This window comes from Pleurodeles waltl, chromosome 8 (assembly GCF_031143425.1).
Source record: "Pleurodeles waltl isolate 20211129_DDA chromosome 8, aPleWal1.hap1.20221129, whole genome shotgun sequence".
Taxonomy (NCBI): Eukaryota; Metazoa; Chordata; class Amphibia; order Caudata; family Salamandridae; genus Pleurodeles; species Pleurodeles waltl.
The window spans coordinates 1,292,996,694-1,293,016,385 of NC_090447.1; positions in this window are offsets into that span (position 1 = coordinate 1,292,996,694).

A 19,692-nucleotide genomic window follows, 5' to 3' on the forward strand; every position below is an offset into this window, starting at 1 on the left:
TGCTTCCCTTGCTTAATGCCTCTGCCTCCGACCACGCCCTATTATTATATTTATAGGTCTACCCCTGACCTCGGGGCAAACCAACCACAGTCTTATCAGGTGGGGGTTACATATTTACAGTGCGCGCATGCGAGGATATTTCCTCTGGCCGCGCCCCTCATGCGTTGGTGGTGTCCAGTGACCAGTTGCGCCACTGGCCCACGACACCACATTCCTTCTAAAAACCAAAACAAGGAAAACATATATCATACAGTGTCACATCATCCGTCCAGTAGGTGGTCGTGCAACCGTGTGGATGGAGCAGGGTTGTTGCGCAGATTGTATCGGGTGGCTTCCGATTTTCCTCAATCGGGGTCAAGATTAGAACTACGGCAGGGGAGAGCTTCCTGGACTGGACTTGGTGTGCCATCATGTAGTTCGTCAGGGCATGGGTCACAGTCAATGTCGCCATCGGGTAATAAGAATCGTCATTGGCGGGAGGTGAGACCTCACCATGAGGATTGTCATCCGAGGGATGAAATCTCTTGAACAGTGAAATGTTGCGGGTGACTGTTTCTTCCCGGCGCCGAGCTATCACAGCTGACCCATTTCAACGGACAATGGTCCAGGGAGTAGTGCCAAACGGCATGCGGAACTTGCTTCCTGAAGATGTCTCCTTCAACAATACCTTGTCTCCGACCGCAAGGTCTGACGATACCGCCCGTCTCTTCTGGCTGGCATGTCTGTTGGTGGCTGACTGCCGTTCCTGGACTTGGTCTGGGTTTAGGGATAGAGGCTTCCATGAGTGGCGGTGCGGGATGGAGTCCATTGCGGCGCACCCAAATCCGATGTGTCCGGGCACTCGGTTAGTTGTCAAATGAGGGGTCTGGCGATAATTTTGCAAAAATGAGTAAACAGCATAGTCACTCGTTTGACCACTGGTGTGGGCAATGCGAATTACCTTGTTCAAAGTTCTCATAAACCTCTCGACCTCGCTGTTGGCCTGAGGCCATCTTGGTGTGATTCGACAATGTCGGGTCCCTGTACTGTTCAAGTACTCTGCCAGTTCCCGACTCTAGAATGGGGGGCCGTTGTCAGATTTGATTTCCGATATCAGGCTATGGGTGGCCATAGCTTTCTCCAGACATGAGATGACCACGTCTGCCATGAGAGCCGGAATTATTTCCACTTCTGGGTATTTGGAGAAATCGTCGATTAGGACCATGATGTGGCGGCCATCTGGGAGACTTCCAAAGTTGAGGCTTGCGGACACCCAGGGTTTCTCGGGGCTAGGCTCGGTCTCCACCGGGACTGGCTGGCTGGGCTCTCCGAAGGCTTGGAACCATACACATGATTTCACCATGTTTTCTACTAGTTCGTCAAAGAGGGGAAACCATACTTTCGACCTCAGGCGGCTCTTGGTCTTGACCATGCCTTGATGACCATTGTGAGCCAGATGCACTACTCTGGCGGTGAGAGATGATGGTATGACTAGCCTACACCCTTGCAGTATACACCCATCCGTGTCTCAAGTGAGTTGATCTCGCACATTGTACAGGCTCCCCAGAATGCGTTTTGAGTCAGAGTTCAACATGGGTAGTTGTTTTATTATGACGTACCACTGGTTGGTTCGTATGGCGGTCAATACTTTCTTCAGACATTCGTCACCCTTCGTAGCCTGAGTAACCTCCCTCAAGGACAAGGGCAATGGTCTGGAATGATCTGAGACATACCGGACGTACTCTTCCGTCTCCTGTGCATCGTGCACTTCTTCCTCCGAGGCTGCTCATGGGTGTCTTGATAGATAGTCTGCAGGATTTTCAGATCCAGGGTGGTACTCTACTTGACATCTATAGTCTTGAAATTGAAGCATCCACTTCTCTATTCTGGGAGGAGACTTTGAGGCAGTGCCATTGAACAAAGGTAGCAAAGGCTTATGGTCCATAGTCAATGTAAAAGGGCACCCGTAGCCATATATGTGAAAATGTTTACAGCTCCAATGCACGGCAATCACCTCTTTCTCTATCTGAGAATATCTTTGTTCCGTCTCAGTGAGGGACCTACTGGCATGGGCTACTGGGGACCATATTCCTTCATCCTGTTCTTGTAATAGCATGGCTCCTAGTCCCTTTGGCCCTGCATCTACGGCTACCTTGGTGTTTCTTCTCAGGTCAAAATACCTCAGTGTGGGTTCACTGGATAATGCCTCCTTTGTGGTCTCAAACTCAGTTTGCTCAGCGGAGCCCCAGACCTATGCTTCTGCGGTCTTGGTCAAGTTTCGGAGGGGCTGGGTGAGAGCAGATACGTCTTTTATGAATCGGCCACAATAATTAACCATGCCCCAGAAGCTTCGGACCTCTGTCACGCACATGGGGGGAGGCGCACTTTTGACATCACTTACTTTGGCAGGATCTGGCGCAACAACATTGGCCGAGAACACATATCCAAATAATTGTACCTTGTCTTTTAGGAATTCGCACTTCCTACGGTGTAATGTTAGGCCAGAGTCTTGGATCCTTTGGAGTACGTTTTGGAGGCGGGAGTGGTGCTCCACCATGGTGGATGCATGGATCAGAATATCGTCTCTGATATTTATTGTCCCAAGCAGTTCAGCTAGTAGTTCCTGTATTACATTTTGAAAAACCTCTGCGGCACTGGAGATTCAGAAGTTTAAGCGCCAATATCTCCTCAGTCCTACATGTGTGGTGAACGTCGTGATGTAACACGACTCTTCTGCTAACACCAGCTGATGGTAGCCTGAACGGAGGTCTAACTTTGAAAATCAACAGGACCCACTGAGTTCCCCTAGAATGTCATCGATCGTGGGTGTCAAATGTCTTTCACGCTTAATGGTCTCGTTGGAAAGGCGCATGTCCACACAGAGGCGGACCTCCCCGGGTTGCTTAGGTTTGCATGCCACTACAATTGGTGAGACCTACGGCATTGGTTCTGACACTCTCTCGATGATGCCCGTCTTCTCAAGGTGATCTAACTCTTTCTGTACCTGGGGTCGGAGATGAAACGCGATACGTTGGTGGAGAAGGGCAACCAGTTGCACGGTCTTATCAATGTGTAACTTCACTTCTCTGCTCTTTAAGCATCCGATTCCCTCAAATACTCCTTGATACTTTGCCAACAGTTCAGTTATTGACTCCTGGTGGATGCTGAAGGCAAATGTGACCACGCCCAGGTCTTCCGCAGCCTTGCAACCTAGCCGCATTCCGCGTCCTTCCTCGGTCATGTAGACTTTGGCTGGAATTGTTCGCGACCCATGGGTGATCGTGGTTTGGAACATGCCCTTCAGGGCGAGTGGCGTGCTCTGTCCATAGGCGTAGACCTTCACTTTGGCCTTGTACATTGTCGGAACTAGCACCATCCTGCGGTGTTCCTCCACGGCTAGGATGTTGATTGACGTTCCTGTATCAACCACTGCCACAGTCCCCTGTGTGCCTATGTGAACCTGGCACTTTGGTAGTTTTGTTTGTAGAGGGGTGGTGTTCCGAACTGTGAACAGGGAGTGAATCACATGCACCTCGCCTTCATCATCATTCATGTCACTTCCATGCTCATACTTGTTTGATACCATGTTGACGGAAGCGTTTCCAGTTCGGGTTCTCCGCGACCTGCACACTTTTGCAAAGGGGTGTCATTTTCCACAGTTGGAACACATTTTGCCTCTTGCCGGGAAATCAGATGGTCTGTGTGAGGGTCCGCCACAGTATCCACACTGTCTTGTCGGTGGTTTGTTCGGACAGTATTTCGTTTTGGTTCCGGACGAAGTTACTGTGTTGGCGACGTCCTCTTTTATGGGTCTCTGTAGGGCTGCTTCCATGTGAGACGCCTGGGCCTTCGACAATTCTTTTGTGCGCCCCATTGTAAGATGTCATGTAGAGACCTTCCAGATTCTTCCAATATGTGTTCTCTGAGCCTTAGTGACGCACATCCTTGGATGATTTGCCCTCTTATTTCCTCTGCTTCATTGGTAAATCTGCAGGTGCTGGCCAGATCTCTCAGTCTCATGTGGAAGGAGTCTAGCGCCTGTTGCCTGGCCTGCCTAAAGATGAAACATATAATCGGTATTGGCCATTGGCTTGAAATGCCTGTTCAAAGCACCAATGAGAGTTGTGTGCCTCTTGGGAGCATCTTCGAGAAGGTTCTTAGATATCTTGTAGATGTCTTTCCCCCCTAAAAGGAGGAGCATGGCGTGCTTTTGAGCGTCCTCTACCTTAGTAGCTTCAAAAAACAATAGGACCTTCTCCACCCACTCTCTCCACTTTGGGGCTTGCCCAGAAGGGGCTCCCTTGATGAGGAACGGCTCCACCGGAGGTATGGCCGACATGGTGGCGATCGTGGGCAGGAACAAGACAGGGTAGTTGAGCGTCGCACTCACCAGGTTGTCTGAGAATGCCTCGATGGTATGTCAATGTGCAACGCCGTGCAGGAGGCTGAAGGCACTTCCTTCTCTGGGACCAGCAGAAATGGGGCACTTGGGCTGCAGGGACAGCATAACAGGGGAATCCAGCTAAGGGGCCACATGGCAGGAGCAACAGCGGCTAAAATCCCAGCACCGGAGGATGTGGGGCAGGGCTGCCAAACACAGGCCCCACCGGGTACAAAGCGCCCCTGGAGGAGCACGCAGAACTTGAGCACCGGAGGGTGTGGGGCGGGGCTGCCAGCACAGGCCACGCTGGGAGCAGAGCACCACAGGGGAAGCGCGTGCGTCAGCGTTCCCCGGTTCCCAGGGCAATGCAAAGATGCTCCGTCAGGAAGCCTGCGGGAGGAGATGGCACTCACGTGGTACAAGCACTGCATCTGAAGCGGCCTCCACGGAGTGGAGGAGCACGGTGAGTTGCTCTGCCGTCATCGCCAAAATGTAGTGTTTGGCTGGTATGTCACGCTTACAAGCCAGCGACTGAAATAATTCGCTGACACAGAAGTGTGTTTGACCCGTGGTCGGATGCAGCCTAGGCCCAAATATACTTAGCAACACGGTGTGTGCTTTGCTTCCCTTGCCTAACTCCTCTGCCTCCGACCACGCCCTTTCATTATATTTATAGGTCTACCCCTGACCTTGGGGCAAACCAACCGCAGTCTTATTAGGTGGGGGTTACATATTTACAGTGCACGCGTGTGAGGATATTTCCTCTGGCCGTGCCCCTCTTATGTTGGTGGTGTCCAGTGACCAGTTGTTTCACCTGGCCGGGACACCACAATCATCAAGTCTACCAGAAATTGTTTGTTGGAAAACCGAGATATACGTGCAGCATCCTCTATGAATGGAAGGCCCTGGGGCAGCAACCGTTCTGGTGGGGTCTCTTTCTATCAAAACCGATTCTGTAGCTTTTGCTTGATTCATCAATCTTCCACAAAAACAATAATGTTCTAAAAAAAAACTAGAGAAAAGTCAGACCTAAAATCAACTATAAACCAAAAATCACTTTCTGTACCAAGGCACCGAAAAGTAAGTACTGATTCTCACCTGTCACAGAGTTAGCTATTATGACACTCGTTTTCTGGGTTGCTGGCTGTCATGTAAACTCACCTTTTTGATTTGGACGTTATCATGAACGCCAATTCACCGAAAGGCGAAAGTGTAACGGAAGTGACATCACACCCCATTTGACCTATACATTTAGTCACCCACAGATGCTTACAAATTAACACACAATCACACATACACGCGCTCTTTCCCACATAAACACACTTTCACCTGCATGCATGCAACATTTAAAAACATTTTTATTGATTACCTCAGAAGCCAGGGAGGGTTCTATTCCAGCTAATAGTACTCCATTTTTCTATTACACTAATAGTGAATAATAATGTGTTATTCACTATTAGAACAATACAAAAAAATGACAAAAAACAAGGAGTTTGGAGCACCAACCGACTTCCATAAGGACGAGGTGCCCCTGTGTTTCTGGCACTGATTTTGCCACCTCTGAGTCTAGGAGTCTCAAATGCATTGCCAGGGGTTGCAAGGGGCAAGCTAGGGGTCTAAGCTGCGACCCTTGGAGACCCCTAAATGAAGTCCATGGACATTATTTAAGTGGAGCGTCAAAGAAAAGTAAGCGTTTTTAATAAATAATACAAAGCAAATAAAGTAACAATGAATACCGAAAAACAAGCATCTTAATAATAGGGAAAAAGTTGTTGATTAGAGAAATGGTCATAAAAGAAATCTCCTCCGATAAGTACCCTAGGTATGATGTTTAATAGTATTTTACATCTTGATACCTTAAAAACATGGGAGCTAACTACTATGGCTGGGCTAGAGAAATTCATAAAGGTATTTCGTGTCCCTACCATAGGGCCAGTGCCTACCGTGTAGAAAGTAATGCTCCCCTCTCCCCCCAAATGATCTATGGGGTGGAGATTGTAGTTCATGGTTCAAAGCATGATTGGGAGAAATTAGGAGGTAAATGCCTCAAAAATCATTTAGGACTGTAAATATGCCAGAGTGACTTACGGTGGACAACAAATGTAAGGAACCAACTCCACAGTGTGGCCCAATATTTTAAGAAAAATGACTTTAAAATTCAATTCGCCCTACTTTTGAAAAGAGAGTTATGAAAAATGCGTGCTTTGAAATCTAGGCTTAGAGATTTAAGATACTTTAGCTGCATCTCAACACTATTGTTTAGAAAGTCAAGGCAGAAGTTAATGGTGTATTCACATCTCACTGAGTCACTGAATTATTCTATGTAAATGACAGTATTGATATTTCTAGTGGAGCTTAATCCAGTCTATGAGGAACGACGTGGAGGGAAAGCCCTTCTGGATGGAGGCAGCAACAGCGGCTGTGAGTTACAGGTGTGCTGTTCTACTTCTCATGCTCTCATGGGTTATTTATATTTTATATCAATGAGGCATCAATTTTGAAAACTTGTTCTTCTCAAATATGTGATAATGACCAATCAATAGAGTTGTATTAGCTGTGGTGGCCTAGGACAGTTTCAATGTGATTTTTATGATTAATGTAATGAAATAGTACATTTTGGAAACACTCGCTTATGGCTCATCAACTCACCAATTTTATATGTAACTATATGTAACTATCATTTGCTAAACCAATAGGTCTAAGCTTTCAATGGCTAAGCTGTTGACTTTACCAATGCTTGTTTGCACTGGTAGGCAAACACATGTATCAAAATCCATTTACAGGCATATATGGCAGTGTTAGAAAAAGGGGTCCCTTTAAAGGAACCCATTCACAGATGTCTACTGTGCACCATCATGCATGCATTAGCGCGTATCATGATACATATTCATGCATGTTTCTAAATGCATGTACATACAAGCATCACTATGCATACAAGCATTTATCATGACATATGCATCAGGATGTTTGTTTCGGCGCATTCACATGCAATGCATCATGACCTATGCATGAACATGCCATGACATGGCCACCCCTTTTTTTATTGACATTTTCTAGAAAGCTGACAACCAGCAAATTGTAGCTGCCAGGTCTTTCAAAATTATAAAACAGAAATATAATTAAAAAAGGTCACAATGGGGAGGAATGGTTTTCCAATGATAGTCAAGTTAAGTCAGATTTACTCCATAAATTAACCAGTGCTCACCCCCTGGTAGCTCGCCACAAAGTAGTCAGGCTTAACTTTAGAGGCAATGTGTAAAGTATTTGTGCAACACTTAAACTACAGTGAAAGGAACCACAAAAAGACTCTGCGACAGGTTAGAAAAATAGATAATATTTATCTGAGTAAAACAAGACCAAAAGACCAAAGCGACAAAAATCTAACAAGTGGAAGTCAAGATATGAAGATTAAAGATTAAGGGCCTGATTTAAATTTTGGTAGATGAGTTGCTCCGTCACAGCCGTGATGAATATCCCGTCCACTGAAATATAAATCCCATAATATGTGATGGAATTTATATTTCGGTGTACAGGAGATCTGTTACCCGTGTGACAAAGTAACCCATCCCTTGAATAAAAATCGGACCCTAAATGTGAAAATAGTGTTTAGAGTTAACTAGTGATCAGAAGGTTACTTGAGGTTGCAAGGGACCGATGCAAATCCAAAATCCAGGCCAACCGCAATAGAGGGTAGGCCAGCTACAGAACCCACACATGGTTTCGTTGAAACAGTACCTTGGATGGAGCAATACGTTGATTTTGATGTTGAAGGCATGATGCATCGATACTTCACATGTAGTGAGGTCACTGCATCGTCGTCGGGATCCACTGAAGTGAGTACAATGCATCATCATCATCGAGCAGCACAAAGCATCATCATCGAGGCACGCAGACTGCCTTATCCAGATGATTGGTTGACACCTGTTCAGTATAAGTCATGAAGGACGCTCAATGAAGGACCACACGCCAATTATGAATACAATTTAGCATTACTAGAATTTCAGGGAAATGTATTAATTTAGCACTTCAACAATGGCAGAATAAAAATAGCAATAAAGAGCATCTATATATGTATATATATATATATATATATATATATATATGAGTACACTACAATGAGAAAGAGCATCTATGTATACATATGAGCAAAGAGTTCATTGACAGATATAAGCTTGGAATAACTGTATACCAAAATGCGTAACACTACGATATTCAGGAAGTAAAATATAAACAAGTTGAATACTTCAGATAAGTTTGATTTACTGCACACCAAAATACATGTTTCAATTACTGCAGCAGGCTCACATTACGATGTTCAGAAAGCAAAATATAAACAAGCTGAATTCTTCAGATTAGCTTTGCTTAACTGCATACCAAAACGTATGTCTCAATTACTGTAGCAGACTCACACTACGATGTTTAAAAAAGCAAAATATAAACAAGCTGAATACTTCAGATTATAAACACAGTGCAAGCATAATAATCAACCATAATAATAGAGCAGAGAAATAAAGGCCTTTCATCCCTGGGTGGAACTTAACTTAGTCCACGAAATGCTGGGAAGCCCTCTACCACCCGCTTGGACCTCTCTCTCCCTAGAGCGTCACGGTCTCTGAACAGCACAACAGGGAGGCAGCTCTGGGTCTGAAGATGACAGCTTTCACAACTCCATCTGCGAGCTTCAATACCCTCACCCGCCTTTCAGTGTTTAAGTAACCTGAAGCTTGGATTCTAGCCCCTTCCAGTATTTTCTAGCTATGTTATCAGCACATGTCTCTTGGCTGCCTTGCCATTCCCTGGCCATTGTTTTCATTCCATCTTTTACTGTGGTCTTGTTCTCAAGGTTGAGACTGAATCTCCTTCACAACCTGTTTCTCACACATGCAGCTGCGAATAAGTTTATCTATGGAATGTCAAAAAAAAAAAAACAAGATTGAAAGCGAACATCGTGAATTTTTCCACGTTGCTCTGGCTTCAGCAAGCATCACGCTCATCTACACTGTTCAAGCTAATTAACCCTTCGCGCCACAATGTCTTCCGCACCTTTCCCTATACAGATCACTCCACCCCTTTGATGAGCGCGATGCATGCGAAACAAGAATCATTTATTTTGACACTTCGCTAGCTAGGTTGCTACGAATACTTGTTAGCCTTATTCTAAGCGCCTGCATCTTAGTATGAAGCTGGTTTGTGCGTACATATAGTCTACATAGTATAATCATTAGCGTGACACAGACAATCAATAACCAAATTAGCGGATGTAACACTATATTTAGCGTCTTCGTAGCTCCTGGTGCCCAACCTAAGAAGATGTCATACCAATGGTGCTCAGTTACTTACTGGATGCGAGAAGCAGTGTGCATAAGCTGTTTGGAGTCTATGGTCATCTGTATGGCGGTATCCTTGGTATATTTAGCCGCCATGTCGAATTTAGCAAATGTGATTTGTGCATAGCGCCTGATTGCCTCTAGTCTAGGTAGCTTCACAACAAGCGGGATGTTCCATTCTAACTGTGCTTGCATTTGCGTCTGTAATGTGGTTGTGGTGAACTTAGTCGGTCGGTATAGGATGTGAGTACTTATGTCAATAATGCTGGTAATATTGCACATACACATTATCTGCTCTCCAGTGGTTTGTAGAAATCCGTTAATAAGTAAGGGATGATTAGTAACGTAACATATACTCTCTGTTCCTATCTGATATAAGTCTGTGCCATTAATAAGATAAGGTAACCATTCACATTCTCCTGGTATTGGGTGAAGGCATGAATCTAGCACCCGTCCAGTGTGGGTACATACCCACCCCTTAGACCAATCTGCACATCTAGTGGGATCTACGGTGTGATTTGTTTGATCAATCCATTTTTTGTCAGTGTGAGGTATCCACCATTCTTCACCTATTACTACAGGGAGCAATATAAAGGACCGCCATATTTCAGGAGGAAGATCACTTCTAGCTATATCAAAATGAGCATAACACATCTCTCCCTCACAATGAAACTGTATGGGCTTTACCCATATTTCCTCAGGCAAATGCAATTGCTGTCTCCAATATTCACCCTGAAGCTGTCCCCATTCCGCTTTGAAGTCTACATACTGTTGATTAACAATGCTATGCCATAGTATGCACTGAATGCCTTTGGACACTGTTTGTGTGCTTTGAAAGCTTTTTCCAAATTGTTCATAAGTGAAATTATGCCATTGCCAATCACGATACAACCTACGCAGAACCTTCCATACTTCTTGTGAGTGAGTGGGCCCCCATTGTGAAATTACTTTTATGGCCTCCCCTATACTATATCCTGTAGAAGATAGCTTATTCCTAATGGCTTCAATATAAAAAGCGTTCAAGGCCCCTAGCCCAGTTCCGGTGGCCCCGGCTATCAAGGATCCTAGATCTCTTCTGATGCATAACTTCAGCAAGGGCCATAACTGTAGTGTCCATGGTGTGCATAATAGATCATACTTAGAAACATTCCCCTGAGGTGATGCATCATTTTTTTGCAGTAGACAGCTGCAGAACCCACTTCTGAGGCCCACAACTGTAGAGGGGCAGCTCAGGCAAGGGTAGAACTCACAGATGGCAGAGTCCAGCATCACCAGGAGAGTTGCATGCAGTCTTTAATGTCCCTGAGACTGCAGAAACAGGGGGCAAGCCAACAAGCCCTTGGAGAATTCTGGGTTCGAGGATGTAGAGAACATGTCCAGTCCTTCTCCATGCAGGCAAGAAGCATCAGGCAACAGACCAACACAGCAAAGCAAGTAGCAAAGTGGCAGTCCCTCAGCACAGCACACAGCAAGCAGTAGACCAACACAACAATGCAGTTGCAGAGTGGCGGTCTCTCCTGGCAGTACAGCAGTCCCTCCTCTTGGCAGAGTGTCCTTGGTGCCTAATTTGGTGGGGTTTGAGGTCTGGTATTTATGCTTTAACGCCCTGGGTCTGGAAGGTGGGTAAAGCTTCTAGAGGCATGCCTTTGAAGTGCACAGATGCCCTGCTTTCCCTGTCCTGGCTCTAATCTGGCTAGAGTGACAATGCAAGGCAGTTAAACCATATTGTATGTGGACAGGACAAGCCTATTCAGGTGTGAGGCAGTGCTATGCACTGCCACCCCACCTGGCCAGTTATTGGCCCATGAAGGCCCATCAAGTCACCCCTAATCTCCCATTGTGTGTTGTGTCTAGAGGGAATCCACAAAGCCCAGCTGTCATCTTCCCCTAGACGTGTATTCGTGGGCAGGCAGAGGAACAAAATGGCTAAAGTAAGAAAATGCCAACTTTATAAAAGTGCCATTTTCAGACTTACAATTTAAAATACGACCTCACCATAAGCTGTGATTTTAAATGGTGAGTTCTGAGAAACAAAACTCCATATTTCTATTGTTTCCCAATTGAAAGTTACACTTAAAGGATGCTTCAGTCTAATCCCGATGTTAACCGATTGGAGAGGCATGCCTTGCAGTAGTGAAAAACGAATTTAACTGTTTTTTACTACCTTACCAGGTAAAGCTTAAAAGTTAATGTCCAACATTTTAAGTGCACTGCACCCTGCGCTTGGGGCTAACCAGGGCCTACCTTAGGGGTAACTTATATGTAATGAAAAGGAAGGTTTGGGCCTGGCAAGTGGGTGCACTTGCCAGGTTGAAATGGCAGCTTAAAACTTCTCACACAGGCTCTAAATTGGCAGGAGTGAGACTTGTTTTAATGGCTACTGTAGTGGGTGGCATAATCAGTGCTGCAGGCCCACTAGAAGCATTTATTGAACAGGCCCTGAGCACATATAGTGCACTTCATTAGGATCTTACAAGTAAATTAAATATGCCAATAGTAGATAAACTGATGTTACCATATTTTAAGGAGAGAGCACTATAGGTCTGGTTAGCAGATATAGGCACTCATTACAACCCTGGCGGTCAAAGACTGCCAGTGCTGTTTCGTCGGATGCACCGCCAACAGGCTGGAGGTGCAATCCATGGAATTACGACCGCGACGGAAGCACTGCGGTCTCACTGCCGGGACCAGCGGTTTACCACCACGTTGGTCCCGGCGGTTGTAATCCTCCAGGGCAGCGCTGGCCAGGGGATTACGAGTCCCCCTCCCACCAGCCTTTTCATGGCGGTAGGAACCGCCATGAAAAGGCTGGCAGAAATGGAGACGCATGGCCCCTGGGGGCCCCTGCACTGCCCATGCCATGCCTTTGGCATGGGCAGTGCAGGGGCCCCCTGCCACGGCCCCATGGATCTTTTCACTGTCTGCATAGCAGACAGTGAAAAGCGCGGCGGGTGCAACTACACCCGTCGCACCGCCCCAACACCGCCGGCTCTATTTGGAGCTGGCTCCCGTGTTGCCGCCAACATCCCCACTGGGCCGGTTCCGCCCGCCGGCCCAGCGGGGATGTTGTAATGGCCACTGCGGAAGAGCGGCCGCATTGGCGGGCGCGCAACGGTTACAACTAGGCGGGTGGCGGTTGCCACCCGCCAAAGTTGCAATGAGGGCCATAGGGTGCACAGAGTCATGAAAGCCAACAAAAAGAAGGTCTGAAAAAGAAGAGGAGGAAGGTAAAAAGTTTGGGGGGGGGATCCTGCAGAATGGACCATTTCCAACAGTAGAGCAGACGAGAGTTAGAGAAAAAAAGGGCATGTTGGTGAGCAACTGGACCAAGCTGGAGTTGGTATTTACAAAAAAAAGAAGACAAAATAAAAGCCAAACAGGATGGAGAGTAGTGGTGGAAACATTTTTTAACTTGGTGGGTGGGGTGAGAAGCAACACAGAGAACTGAGACTCCATATACTCCTATGGAGGGCTTGATGTAAACTACAGAAAAGGCTGCCCTTAATTAAGCAGTGGTAGGATATACGTCATCAAATCAAACCAATATGAGCCAAAATGTATTTCAGTGTGACAAATACAAGAATGAGGAGGAAAGATATTGAATCAAGAGGAGAGAGGCAAGATGACCACAGAAGATCCAAACAGAAGAAAGAAGCTGACTTACAGCCAACTTAAGGCCCATATTTATCATTTTTCATGCAGTGTAACGCAGCAAGACACCTTGCAGTGCTGCACTGAGTGAAAGGGCAGTAATGCTTCATATTTAACAATATGCAGTGCAGTCCTGTCCTTTCCTAGTGCTGGCGTACTTTTGGCTGCCTAACACCAATGCAGGCAACTTTGCGTCATGGTGCAACCATGCCTGCGTTGTAGACAGGATTGTTTTTGCTCAGGAAGGAACACCTTCCTGCACAAAAACAATTCTCAGAGGCATTTACCACTTTCTATGTGTGCTACATAATGCAGCACACTTCAAAAGAAGAAGAAATTAAGAGAAATAATTATACTTCTTGTTACGCATCACGTGGAGAGGCATAGCAGTTTGACACATCCCTAGCTCTACCACTAATGGTATATCTGAAAATGCACAAAAATCGAGGGGCGGATGATAGACTGAGTAATGCAAGGCAAAATTGTGTGCTGCCTTGCATTACTCCAGGTATATCAATCCATGCAGGGCTTATTCAATAAAATGTCTCAAATGACTGAAACTGTTTTTGGACACCAATTCTTTATTGTACTTTTTCATATGATTGCAAATAGTAATGCAATGCATGTTGTTTCATTAAAAACAATATGTAAAAATCTGCCTTTAAAGGTCATGAAGGCACTTGGGTGAGGGAGCAGGCTCCTGGGTTTTTACTTCCTTAAGTGAAAATACCAGGTATGCCCCATCAAACATCCCCCTTATAATCATGTGCACGTGCATTCATACATAAACATACACACACAAATACAATGTATTTTTCACCTTTCCATGAACAAATATGTTCCATTCAACCTTAATGGAACACTAAAGCTTGTACCTCAGTCAAAGTTCAAATATTTCAAAACATATTGCAAGTTACATTTAGAAGCACATTCAAAGCCTACACTTTTCATTGACACCGACTGACACCAAGTGGATAAAACATTCTGCATGAATTTTTAAGTCTGGCTAGAGAATGCTTTAGCTGTCATTCAGAGCTGGGTGATCACAATAACAAGAATTACTAAGCATTTCAAGGAGAAGGCTTTAGCCCTCCTCTTTTGTTGGTCTTTACAGGGATTTGATTGCACAGTAGTTGTGCTAGCCCCCATTAATTGACTAGTCAAACTAATATTAACATACACTACTGACACATAGGCCCTCATTACAACATTGGCGGTAAATGCCGCTTACCCCGGTGCAGAAGACCGTCAACACACTGCTGCGGCGGCGGAATTCCGCTACAGCTATTAAGACCCACAGCTCGGAATCTGCCATAATCCAGACACCCACACAAGTCCGCCACACCAAAGGTCAGTGATAAACTGGCGATAACAAAACCTCCACTGTCACACCAACAGGAATACGCCCACACTATCATGACCCACGAATCCACGTAGCGGTCTTTCAACCGCGGTATTCCATTGGCGGTACACACCGTCACGCTCAAAATACACACACATTTACAAAACACAACCACATTGGACAATTCGAGAAAAACACACACCTGATACACATACATACACCACTTCCACACACCCAATACAATATAAAACACACACCCACATCACCCACAAACCCTTACTACCAAAAATTCCGAAAGAAGGTCAGAGAGAGACACCACCAGAAACAACACTAGCATCCACAGACACACAACATCATCACTCACACAACATCCACGCACCTCAAACAACACAAAACAAAACATCCCCTCACACATCACAACACATACCACCTCACACATCACCCACACCACATCATGGCACCTCAACAACACTCCAGGTTCTCTGAGGAAGAGCTCAGGGTCATGTTGGAGGAAATCATCCGGGTAGAGCCACAGCTATTCGAATCACAGGTGCAGCACACCTCCATTGCTAGGAAGATGGAGCTATGGCGCAGAATCGTCGACAGGGTCTACGCAGTGGGACAGCCTCCAAGAACTAGGGATGACATCAGGAAGAGGTGGAAGGTGAGTTCCGTGGTCTCAAGACACCAGATTGCTCTACAGAGGACTGGCAGTGGACCCCCACCTCCTCCCCCACAACTAATAACATGGGAGGAGCAAGTCTTGGCAATACTGCATCCTGAGGGCTCGCAGGACTAGCAGGAGGAATGGACTCTGGTAAGTCAACTCTTAACTATGATATCCCCCACCCTACCTGCATGCCATCACATACCCCCACCCTCACCCCCATCACTCCAACACCTCACATATGTCCCACTATCACAACCCACCCATCCCAACACCAAGCCCTGCATGCAACACCAAAGCAGGGACACCCATCACCAAAGCATGTCCACTACAGATACCCACACAGACCCCAAACCAACTATCACACAAGGACCAAGACAAGAATGCAAGCACTGGAGTACAGGGTCACTCACCCATTGTACACGATGGCACACACAGATGCAATAATCATGCATTTACACCACTGCAGGACCCCTACCTAACATCACCGGACAGGAGGTTCCAGACATATCCAAACCCCCACAGAAGAGGCCCACAGTGATGACAGCAGCTCTGCACAACTGGATCAAGATGACCAGCCCGGCCCATCTGGGACCTCAGGACAGTCAGTTCCCCTGACACTGGCACAAGCCACCACAGAGCCTCCCCCCTCAGGAAACACCACCACAGCACCCACCCAGCGGGCCCATCCCTCTGTCCCCAGGACACGTCACGCAGCAGTGTGTCCACCACTACAGGTAACCCAGGCAAACCCACCACCCCAAGAAAATCAGGGACCTGGGGCAGTGGCAGTGGGCACACGGTTCATGGGACAGAGGAACAGGAAAACAGGGGAACTGGGAGGACTGCTGTGGGACAGGGGGAGGACAGGCCCTGGGAACCCACTCTCCACGAGGAACTCTCCAACATCATGGGAGTGTACCATCATTCCCAGGAGACTATGGCAACGGTACTGTCCAACTTTCAGGAAACCCAGCAGCTGCAGGAGGAACACTATCTGGGGATCAGGGAGGAACTGAAGTCTATTAACACCACTCTGGTCACCATTGTAGGGGGGCTGCAGGACCTTGTCAACACCAGGAGGGACACTGTGGCACAACAAGGGGCCCCTGACACTAGCCTGGATGATGAACAGCCCTCCAGCTCCGCCAGCGCTAGTGGACAGGAGGCACCTCCACAGGACCACGACGCCAGCACCCCACCCCCTGCAGATGGAGAGCCACCCCACGAACGGTCCCTGAGATCCAGGAACAAGACAGAGAACATTGCCAAGAACCTCGCTAGGAAATGAGACTCCTCTGAATGTCACCCTTCTGTTTCACTTTGTTACCCTGTCCATCCTTCAACTGCCCTTGATCCACTTCCTATGCCCCTTTGGACAATGCACCTGTGAAACAAATAGACTGGACTCTGCCATGGACATTCCTCCACCATCCCCCCTGCCCATTTTACAACCCCCTCCACTTATTTGCACAGAAATAAATACACATCAATCACAAAACAATCTGGAGTCAGTCTGTTCTTTCAAAAAAGTGTAATTGCAATAACTATGGAATATAACAATGTCAATTTAATTGTCCACATACCGATGAAACAGAACTGCAGGGCTGGAGGAAATATAGCAGAGGTCACAAAGTAGGACCCACATCTGTTAAATGGAAAGGCAAAGTGACAAGTCAGGGTCCATACACTGGGTGAAAATGACAGACTTATGATAACTCAAACAATAGTATGAGATGTGTGAGGCAGTGACATCTTCTTACCTGTGTCTCACTGGAAGTATTGCTGGATAACGTTGTTTCTGTTGTCGATATCCTCTTCTTCTGCCTCCTCTTCTTCACTGTCCAAAGGCTACACAGCTGCCACAAGACCACCAGCTGGACCATCCTCCAGCAGAAAAGGCACCTGTCATCGCAAAGCCAGGTTGTGCAGCATACAGCAGGCCACGATGATCTGGCACACCTTCTTTGGTGAGTAGTGGAGAGAACCACCTGTCATATGGAGGCACCGGAACATGGCCTTCAGGAGGCCGAAGGTCCGTTCGATCACCCTCCTAGTTCCCCCAAGTGCCTCATTGTAGCGTTCCTCTGCCCTTGTCCTGGGATTTCTCACTGGGGTCAGTAGCCATGACAGGTTGGGGTACCCAGAGTCACCTGCAAATTTCAAGGGACAACTGTTTGACACACACTAACCTGTAGGGACAACCCCATACCCCGACAACTATACACACTATATAGGGTCCTTGTCCTCACCTATTAGCCACACACGGTGCCTCTGGATGTACCCCATCACATAAGGGATGCTGCTATTCCTCAGAATGTAAGCGTGATGCACTGAGCCAGGAAATTTGGCATTCACATGGGAGATGTACTGGTCGGCCAAACACACCATCTGCACATTCATCGAATGGTAGCTCTTCCGGTTTCTGTACATCTGTTCACTCCTGCGTGGGGGTACCAAGGCCACATGTGTCCCATTAATGGCACCTATGATGTTGGGGATATGTCCCAGGGCATAGAAGTCACCTTTCACTGTAGGCAAATCCTCCACCTGAGGGAAAATGATGTAGCTGCGCATGTGTTTCCGCAGGGCAGACAACACTCTGGACAGCACATTAGAGAACATTGGCTGGGACGTCCCTGATGCAATGGCCACTGTTGTTTGAAAAGACCCACTTGCCAGGAAATGGAGTACTGACAGGACCTGCACTAGAGAGGGTATCCCTGCGGGATGGCGGATAGCTGACATCAGGTCTGTCTCCAACTGGGCACACAGTTCATGGATTGTTGCACGATCAAGTCTGTAGGTGACTATTATGTGTCTCTCTTCAAATGTCGACAGGTCCACCAGCTGTCTGTACACCGGAGGATGCTGCCATCTCATCACCTGCGGACGTGCCCTATGGACGAGAACAGCAAGCAGAGAGTCAGCCAACACTGAGGTGTCACAAAATGTCATTTGCACACATCTATTAATCTGCAATGTGCCTATTACTGTGTGTATGCAAGGCCTAGATAGGTGTGACACAGTTATTATTAATGCCATGTGGCCCCCTGAACCCCTGAAATGGCGGCTGCCTGACCTGGAAGGCGGGACAAGGGGATATGAGGTAACTGCGCTGGCGTTCTACACCATCACGGTAGGCGGTCGAAGACCGCGGCGCAATCCTGCATTGGTTAACATTGGACCCTGTGGGTCCCAGGAGCCAATGACGATGTACACTGGCGGTGACGGTACGTACCGCCGCGGATGTGACTGACATTTTCTGTCTGTTCACTCACTTGATACCTGACCTTCAACAGGAGAAGACCTACACTGCAAGTGCTGCTGTGACCTCAGTCTGGAAGCGACGATGGCTCATGTGTCTGGGGAAAGGGCCCCTGCCTTCACTTCGGAGGAGTTGGAGAAATTAGTGGATGGGGTCCCCCCCTAGTACACACAACTGTACGGGCCTCCAGACAAACAGGTGAGTACACTGTGAGCATGCTGCATGGGCAATGCCTTTTGGAGTGGTGTGGATGGAAGATACATAGGGGGTGGGACTGAGGCCTGCACGAGCGGACGGTGAGTGTATGTGCGTCAGGGCAAGGGTGGGAACGTGGGACGGTCCAGACGGGTAAAAGATTTTCCTTTTCCCCTGTACTATTCCTCTAGGTCAGTGCCCACCAGAAGAAGGATATTTGGTGTGCCATCACCAAGGACATCCGGACCCTGGTGGTCCACCACAGACGGAGCACCCACTGCCGGAAAAGATGGGAGGACATTCGCCGCTGGAGCAAGAAGACAGCAGAGACCCAGCTGGGGATGGCCTCCCAACGTGGGAGGGGTGCCCGTCGCACCATGACCCCCCTGATTTTCCGGATCCTGGCGGTGGCGTATCCGGAGTTGGATGGGCACTTGAGGGCATCACAGCAACCACATGGGGGTGAGTACAGTCACATTCATCTGACTCTTTGCGCATTACGAGGTTTCTGGTTGGGGGAGGTGGGTAGTGGGTTCCTCTAGGCCAGGGAGAGCTTGGTAGGCAAGGTCCCTTGTGAGGCAGGTTCATTGGAACCCCAACCCCACTAGTGGTTAGTGCCATCTACACCTAGTCAGGCTCCTGTGACTTCCATGTGTGCAGCAATCGGGATTAGGCCTTGTACCCCATGGGCATGTGAATAATCTAGGAACTATAAGTGCATGGCATAGTGCAGACGGCTGCTGTGTCTGTAGTGTTCGCCAACGGTAGTGGTGTTGCATGCACTAAACATGTCTTTCTTCTGTCTTCCCCTCCCCTTTTTGTGGTCTCCCTGTTCTTGTGTGCAATAGCATCGTCAGGCGGAGGAGCAGTGGCACCGGAGCA